Source organism: Lates calcarifer, linkage group LG11 (assembly GCF_001640805.2).
Source record: "Lates calcarifer isolate ASB-BC8 linkage group LG11, TLL_Latcal_v3, whole genome shotgun sequence".
In the NCBI taxonomy this organism is placed as follows: domain Eukaryota; kingdom Metazoa; phylum Chordata; class Actinopteri; family Centropomidae; genus Lates; species Lates calcarifer.
Window position 1 is genome coordinate 9204111 of NC_066843.1, and position 15030 is coordinate 9219140.

Genomic DNA, 15030 nt, shown 5'->3' on the forward strand with positions numbered 1-15030 from the left:
TAGCAATGAATTTTTCTCCTTGTCAAATCCTATGAAAAGACCAAAACCAAGGATGAATTGATTCCTCTAGTATTGTGTGTATAGTTAAAGCTTAATATAGTTATTTCCTCTTTACAGTGGTCCTCCAGTGTTGTCCAAACTGTTACAAACACATTAACGAGCCACATTATTGCACCGGCTTGTTTCACATGTTGAGTCCAGCTGTTGTAAATACTTTTTAGAGTAGCAAAACTGATATAAAGCTGTGTTCAGTGTGACTTTAACCCTCCTTGAGAAAACACAGCCCCCTTCATTCATTTCAATGATTTCAGTCTAGCAGTGCAATGGATGTCCCAACACAGGGTAGCCCAGGAAAAAAAAAAAAAACATTTGCCATCTAGTAAGTTGCTGTACTGGCTGATCAAATCTGTGCAAGCATACATTCTTGCAATGAAAACATGGTATTTCTAGAGTTTACCTGAACATCTTTTTAAGCAAAGATAAAATAGTTGCCAACAGGATAACCTTCTAGGGTTGTAAAATCCTATGAAAATCCTGTTTTGGTGTCTGATAAGCTGTCATGAAGCTCTCATGAAGCTTCTTAAACAGGGCTTGGATTGTATCAGGTCACTGGTACCCAAAGCTACACACCGCAACCAGTGAAGCTCTTTGCACGAGTTTAACACGGCTGGTTTTGGCACAAAGACCTGCTTAATCCACAGCTGAAAGTAGGCCCCAGCAAATGCACCATTCACTCCTGTTTGAGTAGGTTTTTCTGAAACCTATAGCACCCAGCTTTTAATGAAATTATCCTAAACTACATTTGTGATTATTTTTATAGACTTGGGCTTCAGTAGAAACTAGTGAAAGGTGGGTAAGGGAAGGTAGTAAGTCAGAATATGTTGACGAATGTGTCTAATGCCTTGTTGCTTTTACTTTTGGCATTTGTTGATGATGAGAAAAATACAGATTAATGCTAACCTTGGTCTCTTTCCAAATGTATTTTGTCGTATCTGGTCAAATTGCAGTCCGCTCCTCAACCCACTTAATTCCTACTTCCATGTCACTAACAGTCCCACTTAAGACTCTTATTCCTGCAACCAAACACTCTTATCAAGATGAGAGATACTGGAAGTGACTGATCCAGCTGATAAAATGTCTTTTGGTTTCTACCCGCAGCAGTCTCCAGCTCTCTCTCCTTTCTGATCGCACACCTGTCAGTAAAACCATGTTTTCCATCCTCTCACATGTGATACTGTAAAGACAGTATAGTGTAATGAAATGAGTGATTGAAGCAAGAGATGGAAATGGTACACCTGGCCTAAGCGCATGCACGCAGGGTTATATGGTAATTTAACCCTTGCTGCAAAGGTAGCTCCCTTGCTGCAGCTTCTGCAGTTAGATTTCAAGTAATCCCACCAATTTCTGCATATTAGGAGCCACAGGGGTAAAGGCCTCACAGTTTCCAGCGCAGGTTATTTTCAGATCTAATTATTACAATTAATGCGTGCAGTATGGTTGTTGTCTAGAAATATTACAGTTTTTATTTGTGTAAATACTCTTATGTAAGTACACAGAAGTGAATGCACACCTCTTGGCAAGTCGTGATGGTTCTGGTTGTGTGATGAATAGAGAGAAGAATCTCATTTTGATGCCTCTTTGTGAGTGCTTTTTTTGCTGTGAACATTAACAACAGAGGTTAACAAAAGCTCACTTTGAGCAGACTGCTACTCCACTCTGAGTGTGTCCATCAAAGACCGATGACTTCATGCCGGGATGAGAAAACTCAATGCCAGTAGACTGCAGGCAGTGATCCAGTGCTGTGCAGGAAGAGTGATTCGCGAGCCAAACTAAAAACACTCTTTTTAGGAAAGAAGGCCTTTGATGAGAACTTACATAATGGAGCTCAAAAGATGGTCGTGTGAGGAGAAAATAGCCAGCATCCAGTTGAATTACTGTCCCAGCTCAGTTCAATGTGGACTGTGATGCAGAAGTGAATCACTGCCTCTCCGAACTGTAAATGGGCATTTGAGGAACTCAGTGGGGTGGCAGTGGAAGTGAATGGTCACACAATCCTGCTTGTTGTGTATAGAATGAATGCCATGAATGTTGGACAACACTTAAGAAAAGTGGTGGAAATGTAAGCAAGTTCATTTATTCAGGCACAGTCCTGACACACTGATACTTGATTATTTCTGTTTGATGCTTTCTCCACTCTACTGCATTTCAACAGGAAATGTGTTTTTTTTTTTTTTAACTCCACCACAATTATTTAAGTTTAGTTACTTTGCATTATAGATTTCACATACAAAGCAAAAGATAAGCTTGCAAAATATGATGTACCATTACAGATTTAGCTACTCATTTACATATTAATGCATCAGTAATCATAATCCAATCATAAAACCGAGTACACGACTCAAGGAGGCCATTTTTCTGCATTATAAGGACTTTTAATTTTCATACATTACAGACATTTTTGCTAACAATTAGATTATATCATTATTAGATATATTTAGTCCATAGCATAGAAAAGAAATGTCTGTATGCATTGTGCATGCTATTTTCCTTCTAAAGATTATTTGCTGTTAGTTAAGAATCATTACTGATGGCTTTCATTACCATGGAGGATCTCTCCACTTAATCTCAGGACATTGTATTTATGTTCAAATTCAGTGTAGGGGGTGTGAATATTGATTGAAAAGTCATTTGTCCCAATACCAGCAGGTCAGCTGTTTCCAGCCTTTTTCCAGCCTTAAACAGCTGCATAAGAGACGGAGAGATGATATCTATTTCCGCAGCTTTCATGATTTATTAATCACCAAGTAGCTAGTCAAGCAGATTCTTGGATCTGTGCTGTTTCTTCCGGTCTGTTCAGCCTTTACTGTTTTTTGTTTCTTTTTTTTTGTCTGACAGGTCTCGTCCAACAAACTAGTAATAGTGATTAAATTCGTGCCTATTTTTGCCCAGTGAAGTAAAGTTTTGGGAACTCTGCTGTTGCCCCAAGGGACTCTGCAGATGGACAGAGGAGTGCCAGAGAAGACATGGTAAGTATGTGCACTCCATTTTAGAATTATTTCCTTAATCTTATGCCAGATCCCACGATCCCCTGACCTGCCTACGTCCTGGAGATGGAAATCCAGTGGCAGTGTTTAGTACACCACCACCAACTCATTAGAGCACCACACACACAATGTTCCATACAATCATCCTGCTGATGGCTGTGTTGTGCCAATTATAATAATTATGCATTGTGATTTTTAAATGGACAACTGGGAATGGTGGGTGAACTCCGGACATCATCCCTCATCAGCCCTGCGTAAATCTGTATCCCCCTGCCCCTTCTGTGTCTTGATGCCTTTCCAAGGAAAACGTGGCCGTTACGTGCCCTTAGATGGCAGATGTACAAGCAGCAGATGACGTTGTATAAGTTTGTCTTCTGCAGGCATGACACGGGGTGACCTGTAATGGAAAGTTAGAATGGGGTAAAATAGTCTTTATGGAACCAGATCTTCCTAGGGTGTGGGCTGACGCTGCACAACCTTATGCAACATGTTATACTGAAGATGGGCTCCTATTGCACAGTGAGTCCAAGACTTAGAGGGTTGGAAGGGAGGGACAGGGAGTGTTGACATGGACTCTGACAGACAAGATTGGTTGAGTGGCCTTAGTCAAAGTTAAGAGGGTATCTGATCTCTACACATACACGGAAACATGTACTGAGCATATTGTATAACCAACACAAGAGAAAATGTTATGTCAGCACCCTGCTCAGAGCACACTGTCATTTAGCAGCCATCCTCTAATTTCTGCAAATGAGAAAAGGATTTAATATTTAATGCACTTTGCCATAAACTTTAGCTTACTTTGTCAAATACACCCTAAAATTTGTTTGCCTTTAGCTTTAGTTGCTCAACAGTTACCACTAAAAGTACTGATTATGAGTAAAATTCAGTGTGCTTCACATTTCATTACCATGCAACTGGCAAAAGTTTTTTTATTTTATTTTATTTTATTTATTTATTTATTTATTTATTTATTTATTTATTTATTTATTTATTTATTTATTTTGGGGAGGGGGATCTAGACAAAAATAATGTCTCTCTCTTAACCTTCCTAAGCAAAAAAGACCATGTGACCACTGGCCATATTTAAAGCTCTGCTATGCTGCAAAATACAGAGAGATTTACCTGGCACTGATAGGCTTGATGTACAAACTCCGTTAGCAAGGGCTTGAATGTTCACGTTCATTTATATGTAAAAGTTCCGCACTCCAGTTTTAATGTAATGCTAGTGCTATAGTATTAATGCTTGTGTAACCTGAAGTGTATTTCTGCAATGTCAGATGTAAACTTCCTCCCTTCTATCAAAAGCCTTGAGGGGAGTTCTGTGCTCTGTGGATTCAAAGACTGGAGTGACAAAGCAGATGCTAGTCCGTGAATAAATCTGCAGAAAAGAAAATGTCTCAGAGGGACTCATACAGGGTGAGGCAATTACATAATTATATTTTGGTGAGATCTTTGGGAATAGAAAGGACCAGTGGCTTGGGAATGTCTGCTGCTGTATTTTATTTCAGCGTCTCAGACTTCTTAACCCAGTTGGCAATGAGGATTACAGATATGATACAGCTCTTCCAAGGCATCAGATACAAGTTTACAGGGCTGGATCTCAAGTGTAAGGCCAAAGCTGGATTAAGCATTGAATAGAGACTTATGAAAGGGCACCCTGGATCATGACTGGCACCTGCTTAAGAGAGATTTCTTTACCTTGGCCGTATGAGAAGACAACTCTGTCCGTTGTGAACAGAGTTCAAAGTATTCTGAGCTCACTGGAAATGCAGCTCCCTAGTATTACACTCTTACAATCCAATACAGCAGCTTAACTCTGTGCTGAAACAATCCCTTTGTAGAAGTTCATTCCTCTTGCATTGAAGGTGATACCTGGACAGATTTGATAGTTGAGCCCTGGATTAAAGCATGTCGCAATAAAATCCTGGAGCAGCAATGGCAAGCATCCATCATAGATCACAATGCCAAAGAGAAGCCTGAGAAGAGATCTGTCTTCCCCACAGCATAATCTGTCACGATATTAAAGCAAATATTTGTGATTAGTACTCCTCATAAAACACAATTGACAGCATATTTAATCAAACTGGCAAAGGCTAGAGACATTCCTGTTACTCTGTCTTGACACAGATGCAGCTCCTGCAGTGGACAGGGTCATATTTCAGCTATGTCTGGTATAATTGTAACAGTTTACAACTTCAGCAAAAATGAATGCACTGCCAAAATAGGTGAGTGAGGCATTTTGCATTTAAAACCCAGTTTACCTTATATTTAGTCAAGTGATCATGTGCTCACTCCTCATTGGGAAAATAGCCACCATATACAGTATGAAACATTAATAGAGATCATAATTGTCGGTAATAGCCAGTAGGATTGCTTCTAGGAATAATTATAGTTTCAGCATTCACAAGATGCTGCAGGCTAAACAAGGAGGGCGTGTGTTGTTTACTGCATGATTCGGAACATTTGGACTATTTTAAAACCCAGGACAGCCAAAGAAGGTGAAATGTAATATCTCTGCATTCACTGCTGGAGAATAAGTGCTGTGGGCCGATGTCAACGGGTAGAACAGCTGCAGCAAGGCAAGGCACCCTCTCCTGTAAAACCACAGTTGAAGGCAGATCTTTCCAAATCTAGTCAAATGAAATTATGATGAAATTTTACTCAAGTCAAGTTAAAAAAAAATTGTATGCATGCTTGTATTTGACTCACACCTATTTTAAACCCACAGTTTCGTTTTCAGACCTAAAGAAGGAAAGAGGGATTTTTTTTTTTTTTTTTTTTTTTTTTGACCTGACGTCTCCCATTTGCCTGATTACATAAATGTGTTTCCGTGTTGTCACTGATGACCTCCAGCATTACTGACAAGCATCTATCGATCTACCAGTTATGTTGTGGTAGACAGCCGAGGCAAATGAGCAGAGACACTGCACACCACTTACGCTGGAGCTGTTGAGAAAAGGCTAGTTATTAGCTCAGTTACGAATGTCAGTGGGATTTTGAATGTGGCTTTCTGTCTAGAAAAGACCCAGAGGTTCCAGTTGTGCCAGTGAATGTGACTGTAGTTGTTCAGTGTATACAGGAAAAAAATCTTCAAAGTGAACAGAGTATACTGAATCATCATTATCACTTAACAAATCAGCAGTGGGGCTCCACTTAGTTAGTTAGTGAAACCAGCTTGACATTGACTCGACCTTGACCACTTTACATCTCAGCCATGAAACACTACATTATGTCCTTATTAAAACCTTATAATAAAAAAATGTGAAAGCCACAGAAACAATTATAATCGATAATGCTGTGAGTGCACTGATAGAATAGGCTAGTTTTTGTACACTTTACTGTAACAGCATGGATTAGCAACAGACTGAACTCAACTGAAGACTGTAAATCAGCACTGAATAGAGTTGGTGATGCTTTCACTTAACCAAGTGCCTTTGAGCAATGATGCGACAGCTAGCTAAAGAAAGAAACGAACTCAACTCACCAGCAGTGACTGAAGACCTTTGACCTGAACTAAACAACAAGTCAAATCTCTCTCTGAGGCCAGGTGCTAAAATTTCAGCCACAGAATACTGTAATGGGTCCTGCTGTCATTTCCCGCAATTGGCAAATTTCATATTCAAATTAAATGATCCTTTCTCAGGATAGATTACATTAAGTCTAAAGAGTATTTCTCCAGCCTCTGTGCACCTGTTACTGTTGACACTGGAGTGAGGTCAGCAAAGAGTGTTTTCTTTGTTGCCATCACATGGCCCCTGGTTTCTCATGGTGGGGAGTGAAGCTGGCAGCAGAGGAGAGGAGGAGTAAAAGAGCAGTGAACCCACCCTTCAACTCAGGGCTGTTTTCATGAAGGAGAGCCGATGCGTTTAGAGCCCAGCTGGTCTAATGGAAACATCCTCGTCCCCAGTGACAGTGAGTGTAGAGAGATGCTTCTCATCAAGGCTGCCTCGCTGCAAGTCTGTGCCTGTAAATGCAAAACAACCAGGACTAAAAAAGAACCAGACCACTGAGACTTACTTTTATATATAAACCTCTTCTGAGTGTTCTGAGTGATGAAGCCTGATCTGATCATGAAACTATATCACTCTGTTCCTCTCAAGATATTATTATACAGCCACTGTTGCCATACCTTTGCATCATACTGTAGCAAGAGATGCTGAAGAAGCATCAGTCAGCTCAGATGATCAGCTTCTTTTATTCAATGACAAGATGTGTAGATGGAAGAAAGTTTCTGGTTTACACCTTTTAAGTGAAATACAGACATCAACAGTAGAGACAAAAAAAGTATGTGTAAGTGTGTCTGAGGCAGACTATTGAGTGTCACAGTGATGGATGCAGGTGTTACAGTGCATTGAGGATTAAGTTCCACGCTGGAAAAGTGGAAGGTCTTTCTTTCCAATCATATGATTCACTTGCAGGAACAGAGCCAGCCAGCCAGTCCTGCTCCCGAGGCCTTACAAGATCCACTAAAGAATGATTAGTGTCCATATCCACCAACTTGCCCCATTCACTTCTTCTTCTTTTTTTTAATTAGCGATGGAAAGTAATCGTCCCACATGAATGGGATGATGTATTGTTCCTGAAATAGACTTGGCAAGGCGTTTGACTTTTGTCCAGATTATTTCCATGTCTGCCAATATTTAAATGACACAAATAATCCTGGCTTCTGGGAAATGGGTGATGTCGTATGTGCAGTGCCTCATTTTCAAAGTAATCTTTCAAGTTGGCAAAACAGTGCATGGCATCACATGCACATGCACAAGCCACAGCATGGCAAAAGCATGGTTTTAACAAAAAACAAAAAACAAACAAAAAAAAACACTCTGGCTAGAATTCCTTTATTTCACTGTCACTTGTGTAATTCTTCCTGCCTTGATACCAGCAGCAATTGACTTTTAATCGGCAGGTCCTCGTGCTCTTCATCCGGTGTTGTAAGTGATGAGGAAAGTCAAAAGATCAGAACACATCATTGATTACCTGAGCCCTCAGGTGTAACGCTGAGCCCTCTCTCTGGTATGGCGACGTTCTTAAGTGGCGCGCCACTCTTCTCCTGTTACCTGTTCATCTCAGTGGACATGGAAAACTTGCCCTGTTTTCAGCGCTCTCCTAGAGTAGCAATGGCTTCCATTACACTTGTGGTTCTTGTACATCAGATTAATTAGACCACAGTGGAGACACGGTTCTGTCTTTGGCATCATGCCAGGAGAGATATTGTGTTTGTGCTGTGTTTATTGTTCCAGAAGTGCACAAACATGTGTTGGTGTTGTATATTGCACTTGTTTTACAATAGCTGGTATTTTAAGGCAGTACTTTAGTTGTGTATTGCAGAAATCTGATTACCTTTAAGCTGATAAGGCTGATAATAATAATGTGTGACATAAACCTCTGTGTTTGATTTTAATCACTAGAAAATTGCCCATCACGTCAACTTTGGCCAGGTCTTCCTTTCTCTCTCTCTCTCTCTCTCTCTCTCTCTCTCTCTCTCCCTCTCCTCCCCCTAAGGAGTTACTAATCAGGAGTCACATGTCATCTCCTGCAGAGCTTCTGCTGCATTGTTTTCCTTATGGCAGACCTGCTTAAACCAAGCATAAGCCACCTCTGTAATCTCAGGACAGGGGAGAAAATTGTGTTGTGACGCAAGGAATAATCTTCTTGTTAGGAGAAATTGCATTCTGAGCAGAATGAAGAAATCACTTGTTATTTTTAGAATGGAGTAGCTGTTTGCTTATTAACAGTAAAAAATGGCATTTGATAGTGATAGGAAAAAAGGTGCTTTCTCAACATAAGGAAAAGTTGCACTTTTTCAATTCATGATGTTTCATTTTAAAATGAAAATTCTCCAGCTTTGTCCGCCTCCCATTTATGTGGTTTTGAAATCTTGGACCCTGTCCCTTGTGTGTAAATTTGGGTCTCAGGTAGCTTGACACCATGCAAAATTCAGCTTCCCCACAACCGGATGTCAGAAAGGCCACTGTCGCAGTAAACATCCACCCGTGGCGTCTGAAGCCAAGGAGATAATCTCACCTAGAAAAGGGAGAAGATGATATCGACCATCTGCTTCATCTGGAGGGGATTTGATTGGCTTGCTGCAGCAGAGCAGAGCAGTGGGGATGATTAGGCTTCCCTGGTGTCCCATTCCGCTGGGTGCCAGGCTCAATGTCACCACTGATTGGATCCTCTAATCTTGTTCTGTGTGAATTAAATCTAAAGTGGGGAGGAGGATGATCACATTCACTTTGCCTTGTGCCCTGATTTTTTGAGAGTGTGTGTTGCTGCAACTCCTGCTCTCTCTCTCCCATGATTAACAGGTACAGTATGAGATGGCTATCCTGGCCCTGGACAGGGATCTATATCTCTGACACCATTCCTACCTGATTTCAACAGACGTCTGGGTCAATCTAAATTGCAAATGCAACTTCCCAGATGCATCCAACCACACAAACCAGGTGCTCAGGGTGACATTTTCTCTGTGGTAACAATACACATTGATCCCTATGGGGAAACATGTTGATAAATTAGTAACAAGCATTTGATAATGAGGAATGGGTATATGTGTAAAGCAAGCACATTCACAAACCTGACTAAAAAGACCTCTGATGAAGATCTAGTAAGGAATGAATTGTGATGTCAGTTTTACTGTCTACCAGTAACACATATGTTTAACAAAAACAAAAATTGTCAAATGTACATGTAGGCCATCTTAGTTGTGAGTGTGAGCATACTAATATTTGCTAATTAGCACAAAAAAACAAAGAACAGCTGAGGCTGATAGGAACGCCACATTTTGCAGATATTTGGTTGACCAGTTGAAGTGTTGGAAAAAATAAATTTTGAAAAAATGATGGTGCTAGATGAAATGTCAGAAGATAAGCTATAACAACTCATCCATTTGAGACCATGAAGAAAATATGGCAATACATCCAACAGTTGCCAACGTTGTTCAATTAAAACCCCAAAATGCCAACCTCATGGTGGCACTAGAAGAAAAGTCATCATCCTCTGGGGATCATGAATGTGTGAGATATTTGTCTTAACCAAAGCATGGCCTCACCAGTAGAATGGTCAAAAATTGAAAGGTCAAAATGGAAGTAGCTAGAGATATCAGATATACAGATTCATAGTCCCCAGTATAGGTTAAGTTCCAAACACTTGATCCTACGCTTCTCAAAATTGAATTCAGTGGTGTTTTTTGTTAGATGCTCCTCCCTGCTAAATGTCCAAATGTACAAACTTAGAGCCTCGAATTTCTAACACAGGCTTTTTGGCTTTCTCTTAGAAACAAAGCTGAGGTAACCCTTAATTTAACTTTGATCCTGCAGATGAAAATAAGTTAGCCCAATTGCAGTTAAAAAGAGTGACAGAGATACATCAAGGAGCAAAGATTTTGTCATGAAGGCTATGCATTTCCCAAATGCTTGTCAATATGAACCCCAAAAATAATCAAACATGTCATACTGTCATCATCCTCATCTATCTTTAGACCCTGAATTAACAACAAGAGTTTGATTCCAAGTTTCTTTTTCTCTGTCTCTCTGTTTCTGTCTGTCCTCCAGAGGGATCCATACTGGAGCTGACGTTGCTGGTTGCCCAGATGTCGTTATAGTAACCCTGGCTGTAGGCCTTTCTTGGCTCTTCTGTGTGTGGAAGCTGTCTCGTCCTGAGGGGGCCGATGTACGACGCGTTCAATGGAAAGATGTCAGCTCCATTCACAAAAACAGGTTTACAACATCGAGTGAGAAGTTTGGCTCTCTGAGCTCAGAGCCAGCCGTAGAGCAGGGTACGGAAACAGGCGCGTGGTCAAAGTGAATCCCCACGGAGGGCTTGGAATATGTGGGTAGGAGAAAGTGAATGAGTATATCTCCTCTCACATGATAATGATCACTACAGTGTCTAAACCCCCATGTATATGAATGTGGAGCACAGTGTTCCTAGAAAAGAGTATGCATACTTAAGTCTTCATGTGAATATATAAACTTTTAAAAGTAGAAATCTTTGTGGAAAATGTGAACATATTACATTATGTTACAGCCAGCACTGTTTGGCTGACATGTAGATAAGCAATACACTGTCTGTGGCAGCCAGCAGTCACTGGTATTCAGTGTATGAACATAGTGGCTGGCTGGCAAGACCACTTTGGTGGTAACCTTTATCACTGAAGGGCTGGACACAGTTCAGAGGTATCTATCTCTCCTCAGCTGTCCTCATAAACAAGCCCCTCTCAAGTATCCCCTGTCCTTTAAATTCTCCATCCTTGAAATCACCCAAAGACTTTTTTATATTCTTATTTTATTTCATTGTTACTTCCAAGCTTCACTGAGTTTAAGAGTTTGTTATTTTGAGGGGAGGCTTGGCAAAGGCCGCTGCAGGATAATCACAGACAGAACAAGCATGAAACAAGAAATCTCAGAGAAGTTTAGGAAGAGAGAGTCAGACAGAGGTCCTCCATAGTCGTAGTGTGTTGCTGATGTGATACGTTCCTTTCAGCTCAGCAAGAGTAATGAGTTTTGACTGTTTTTTGCAGGTAAGTCCACATTGCCAGCAGGGGCTTGTTATGATGAAGCCTGGCATCATAAATGGAGGTCAGGGAGGCTTTGTGTTCAGTGTTGTGGCTCACCCGCTTGATGCACCTCCATTATAGGCAACAAAGTGTAACACCACGCAGAGCCAAATCCTCTCAGTACGAGGTGCTACTGGTCAAGAGCCAACAATGAGCATGAAGTAGGTATCGCTTTTGTTTCCTGGCTCTGGATGTGTTTGTCAAGGTTAGAGGATCGCAAGCCAGAGAGATAAAGGTCAGCAGTATGAATACACAACCACTTATTGACAGAGATGCAGCAACGTGATGGCAAGACGTGCATGTATTTTGCCCCAGTGCCAATATGCATCTTAGACAATAACACAAATGTAGATATATTTGCATGAGAAGGAAAAGCAAAAGAAGAACAGTAAAAGCAAGCAATAAACTTAGAGCGCACTGATGGACAAAAACACATTTGCGTGTAAGCTGCAGGGTGCCAAATGCCTTTTCACTGTTGCTTGTGTGACCGGACACACCCACCGTGGAATAAATATACATATTATCTTTCAGCAGGCTCGGGGAATGGAAAAAGGCTGAATCTCGTCCAACATATTGTACCTGCTGGATTCTCCTGTTCCTCCCCTGAGTGTCATGGGACACTCAGCTGTCAAAGATGGAGCCAAAATGGGTGTCAGCAGGTGTGTCAGTGCGTGAGTGTGTTTGTGCGCATGTGTAAGGGTAACATAGTTCAAAAATGTGAAGATGCAAGCAGAGCAAAATGGGACAAGAGAGAGATAACAGAGTTTATAAAGAGGCTAAAACTGCAGTCAGTCAGTTATGGGATAAAATATTGATGTTACTTGTAGATGTTATTGTGTTAGAAATATGAAAGTATTTAACAATAACTAATAAAATTATTAAAGACTGAAGAATTAAGAATTAAAATCCATAAACCTTCGATGATTCTAAAAAGAACTGGAAGATCGCCTTACAGTGAGAGGAGACTAATTTCTACAGGGGTTTCACTGTCACTAGCCAGGAATCCCCTTCACACACACACACACACACACACACACACACACACACACACACAGCAGCAGAAGGTTCTGGCAAGTGTGTCAGCTGTTGGCTGTTTGATGAAAGACATTTATCTGTGATCTGGCACTGCAGTGCTGTTTAATGTTAACTGTAAACCCTTATGGGTCCAGCAAAACTGTGTGTCCTGCATTACAACCTTGAGTGTATTCTAACATCTCAGTCACTCAAATCAGGCTGCATTGGCTAATTTACATGTGCTGAATATATTGATTGTAGGATTACAATGGAAAAGTAGTTGGATATTTTCCAAGCTTCTTTTAATGACTTTTACATTTAACACCTACCCTTTTTATTCACAAAAACTTCAGAACTGTGTATGGGATATATTATGAGCACCTGAACTACTCTTTACTTCACCTGTGTGTGCTCGCATCCACTATCACTTTTTGAAGCATGTTGGCACAAAATTGATGTCTTCAGGTTGCATTTCTTTGCTAATTGAGTTTCTGCATTTCTGCAGCAGCGGTGTCACGCAAGATGGATGGCAACATGATCACCCTTTAAGCTGCAGTTTGAAGAAGACAGGTGAGCATCAGTATGTTTATTACCCCTGTGTCACGAGTCGTCATCAGTCAGCCTGGCTGCCCATCATTGACTGGCTGGCTGCATGAGACAGCAGGTCTCTGCTGCACTGCCAAACCTGCTGAAGTCCTTATGCAATTGTCATCAGAATTATATAATTACCTAATTTAATCCCACTGCATTCTAGGAAGATGTGCTGTGGTGATTTTTGATTTTTTATTTTTTTAAATTCTATGTCAGTTGTGGTGCAAGGCTTTAAATCAGGCTGCAGATGACAATGCGGAAATTAATAGTAATATTCTGATTCCTAAAATACTGCGGCATTCCCAGCCAGAGTGACCTTACTGTATTAGATCCCAGGCTTCAGCAGGCTGTTAATTATGACCTCGCTACGAGAAGAACATGTTGTGTGACTTATTTGCTTGTCAGAGGCAAGGTCAAAGCCACCACCGAGCACATCCGTCTCGTATTGGCTTTCATTCCTCAGAGAAAAGTCTGCTGTCTGCAGGTTCTGTCCCACTTCCAGAAGTGTCGAGGCAATAAGTCATTCTGACTGAGGGGTCACAATTCGTGAACGTCACTGCTACTGCAGCTTTATTTTACTGTCAAGATTATTGCTCTGCTTTCTCGGAAGTAGCAGAGGAATGGAGTAGCTGATCGTAACACAGACGTCACATCTGTCAGATGGCTGTGTGAAACCTGCGTGTGCCTCAGTTCAGTGGTGCGCTGAGGTTTGCTAACCTCTTTTTATGTTTGGCACTGCAGATAGAGCATTGTAACCACTTAACAATTTCCTGATGTTTTCCCAAAATCTGCAGAGGACAAATCACACGTATTACGTATTCAAGACTGCATAACAATCCCAGCTGCCTTTGACTTACTTCTACTTGATATCCTATGACCTAAATGCCTGAGAATTGCTCCCTGACACATGTTGTTTTCTGACCGCATGGATCTTCTGATCTGTTGCAGTAGGCACATGCATGCCAAACATGCACCTGCAGGAGAGGAGATTTAAATGAGTGAGTAACAGTTGGTGCAGACTTGCCTGCGACGAACTCATGTGTTGCAACAGGCCATCTCAGTGAAATGAGATAGGGAGTCATGTCATCACTCATGCTTGTGTAAACTTTCTTCATAAAAACAGATTTACAGTGACGCCTAATGACCTCAGCAGCACATGCAAGACATGAATTTAGGCCGAACACATACAGTTACAGCTATTTATAAAGTGAGAGGTTGTGGATGTGCCCCATATAAGACCAGAGTCTGATCATTTTTCTGATATAATACCCTTTCTAAATATGTTCAGGAGAGACTGCACACACTTCCTCCCAAGTGATAAATATCCCTGCAATTTTAACACTGTCTAAAATTATGTGTTTAAACTTTCAGTCTCTGAGATAAACCAGGGCTGTTTCTGAGCTTTTACAAGGGGTAAGAGGAAGGACAAATGTTCTGCTACCCTTAGACTTTTTATCAGTTCATGTTAAGGTCTGGAGCATGGAATATGTCCGATCGCCTATATGTGTATACATGTCTGAAAACTGTTACCTTATTTAACATTTAACAGATAAATCAGCTACTATGTGTCATTTTGTGCCAGTGAACTGTTTATGTTTATATTCACCCATGTGATCTGAATTCACCCATCTGAAGGTCAGGCTTGTTGATAAGCCAGTTGAGGGGAATTTGCCAGAGAGACGACATCATCAACATTGACAAGAGCTCCCTGGCCAACGCTGGCTGTCAATTTCTTTCAAACAGTGCATCCAGCATACAGACAGAACAGCCACCATCCCTCTTGGTTAAATGTCATCACAGAGGTTGCAGGACTTTTGGTGT

The 15030-nt window shown here is 41.0% G+C and overlaps 2 long non-coding RNA genes across 2 annotated transcripts; one reads left to right on the forward strand and one right to left on the reverse strand.

Annotated features, from left to right (window-relative positions):
* Window positions 1-1691: 1691 nt before the first annotated feature.
* On the forward strand, window positions 1692-14236 carry LOC127143032 (uncharacterized). The gene is made up of 4 exons (XR_007814193.1): window positions 1692-3026; window positions 10601-10765; window positions 12136-12263; window positions 13124-14236. It is a non-coding gene; the product is annotated as an uncharacterized LOC127143032 (long non-coding RNA).
* LOC108902701 (uncharacterized) lies at window positions 2411-6779 on the reverse strand. Its single transcript, XR_001964130.2, has 3 exons — window positions 6532-6779; window positions 4920-5056; window positions 2411-3441 (listed from the first exon to the last, which is right to left on the reverse strand). It is a non-coding gene; the product is annotated as an uncharacterized LOC108902701 (long non-coding RNA).
* Window positions 14237-15030: the final 794 nt, after the last annotated feature.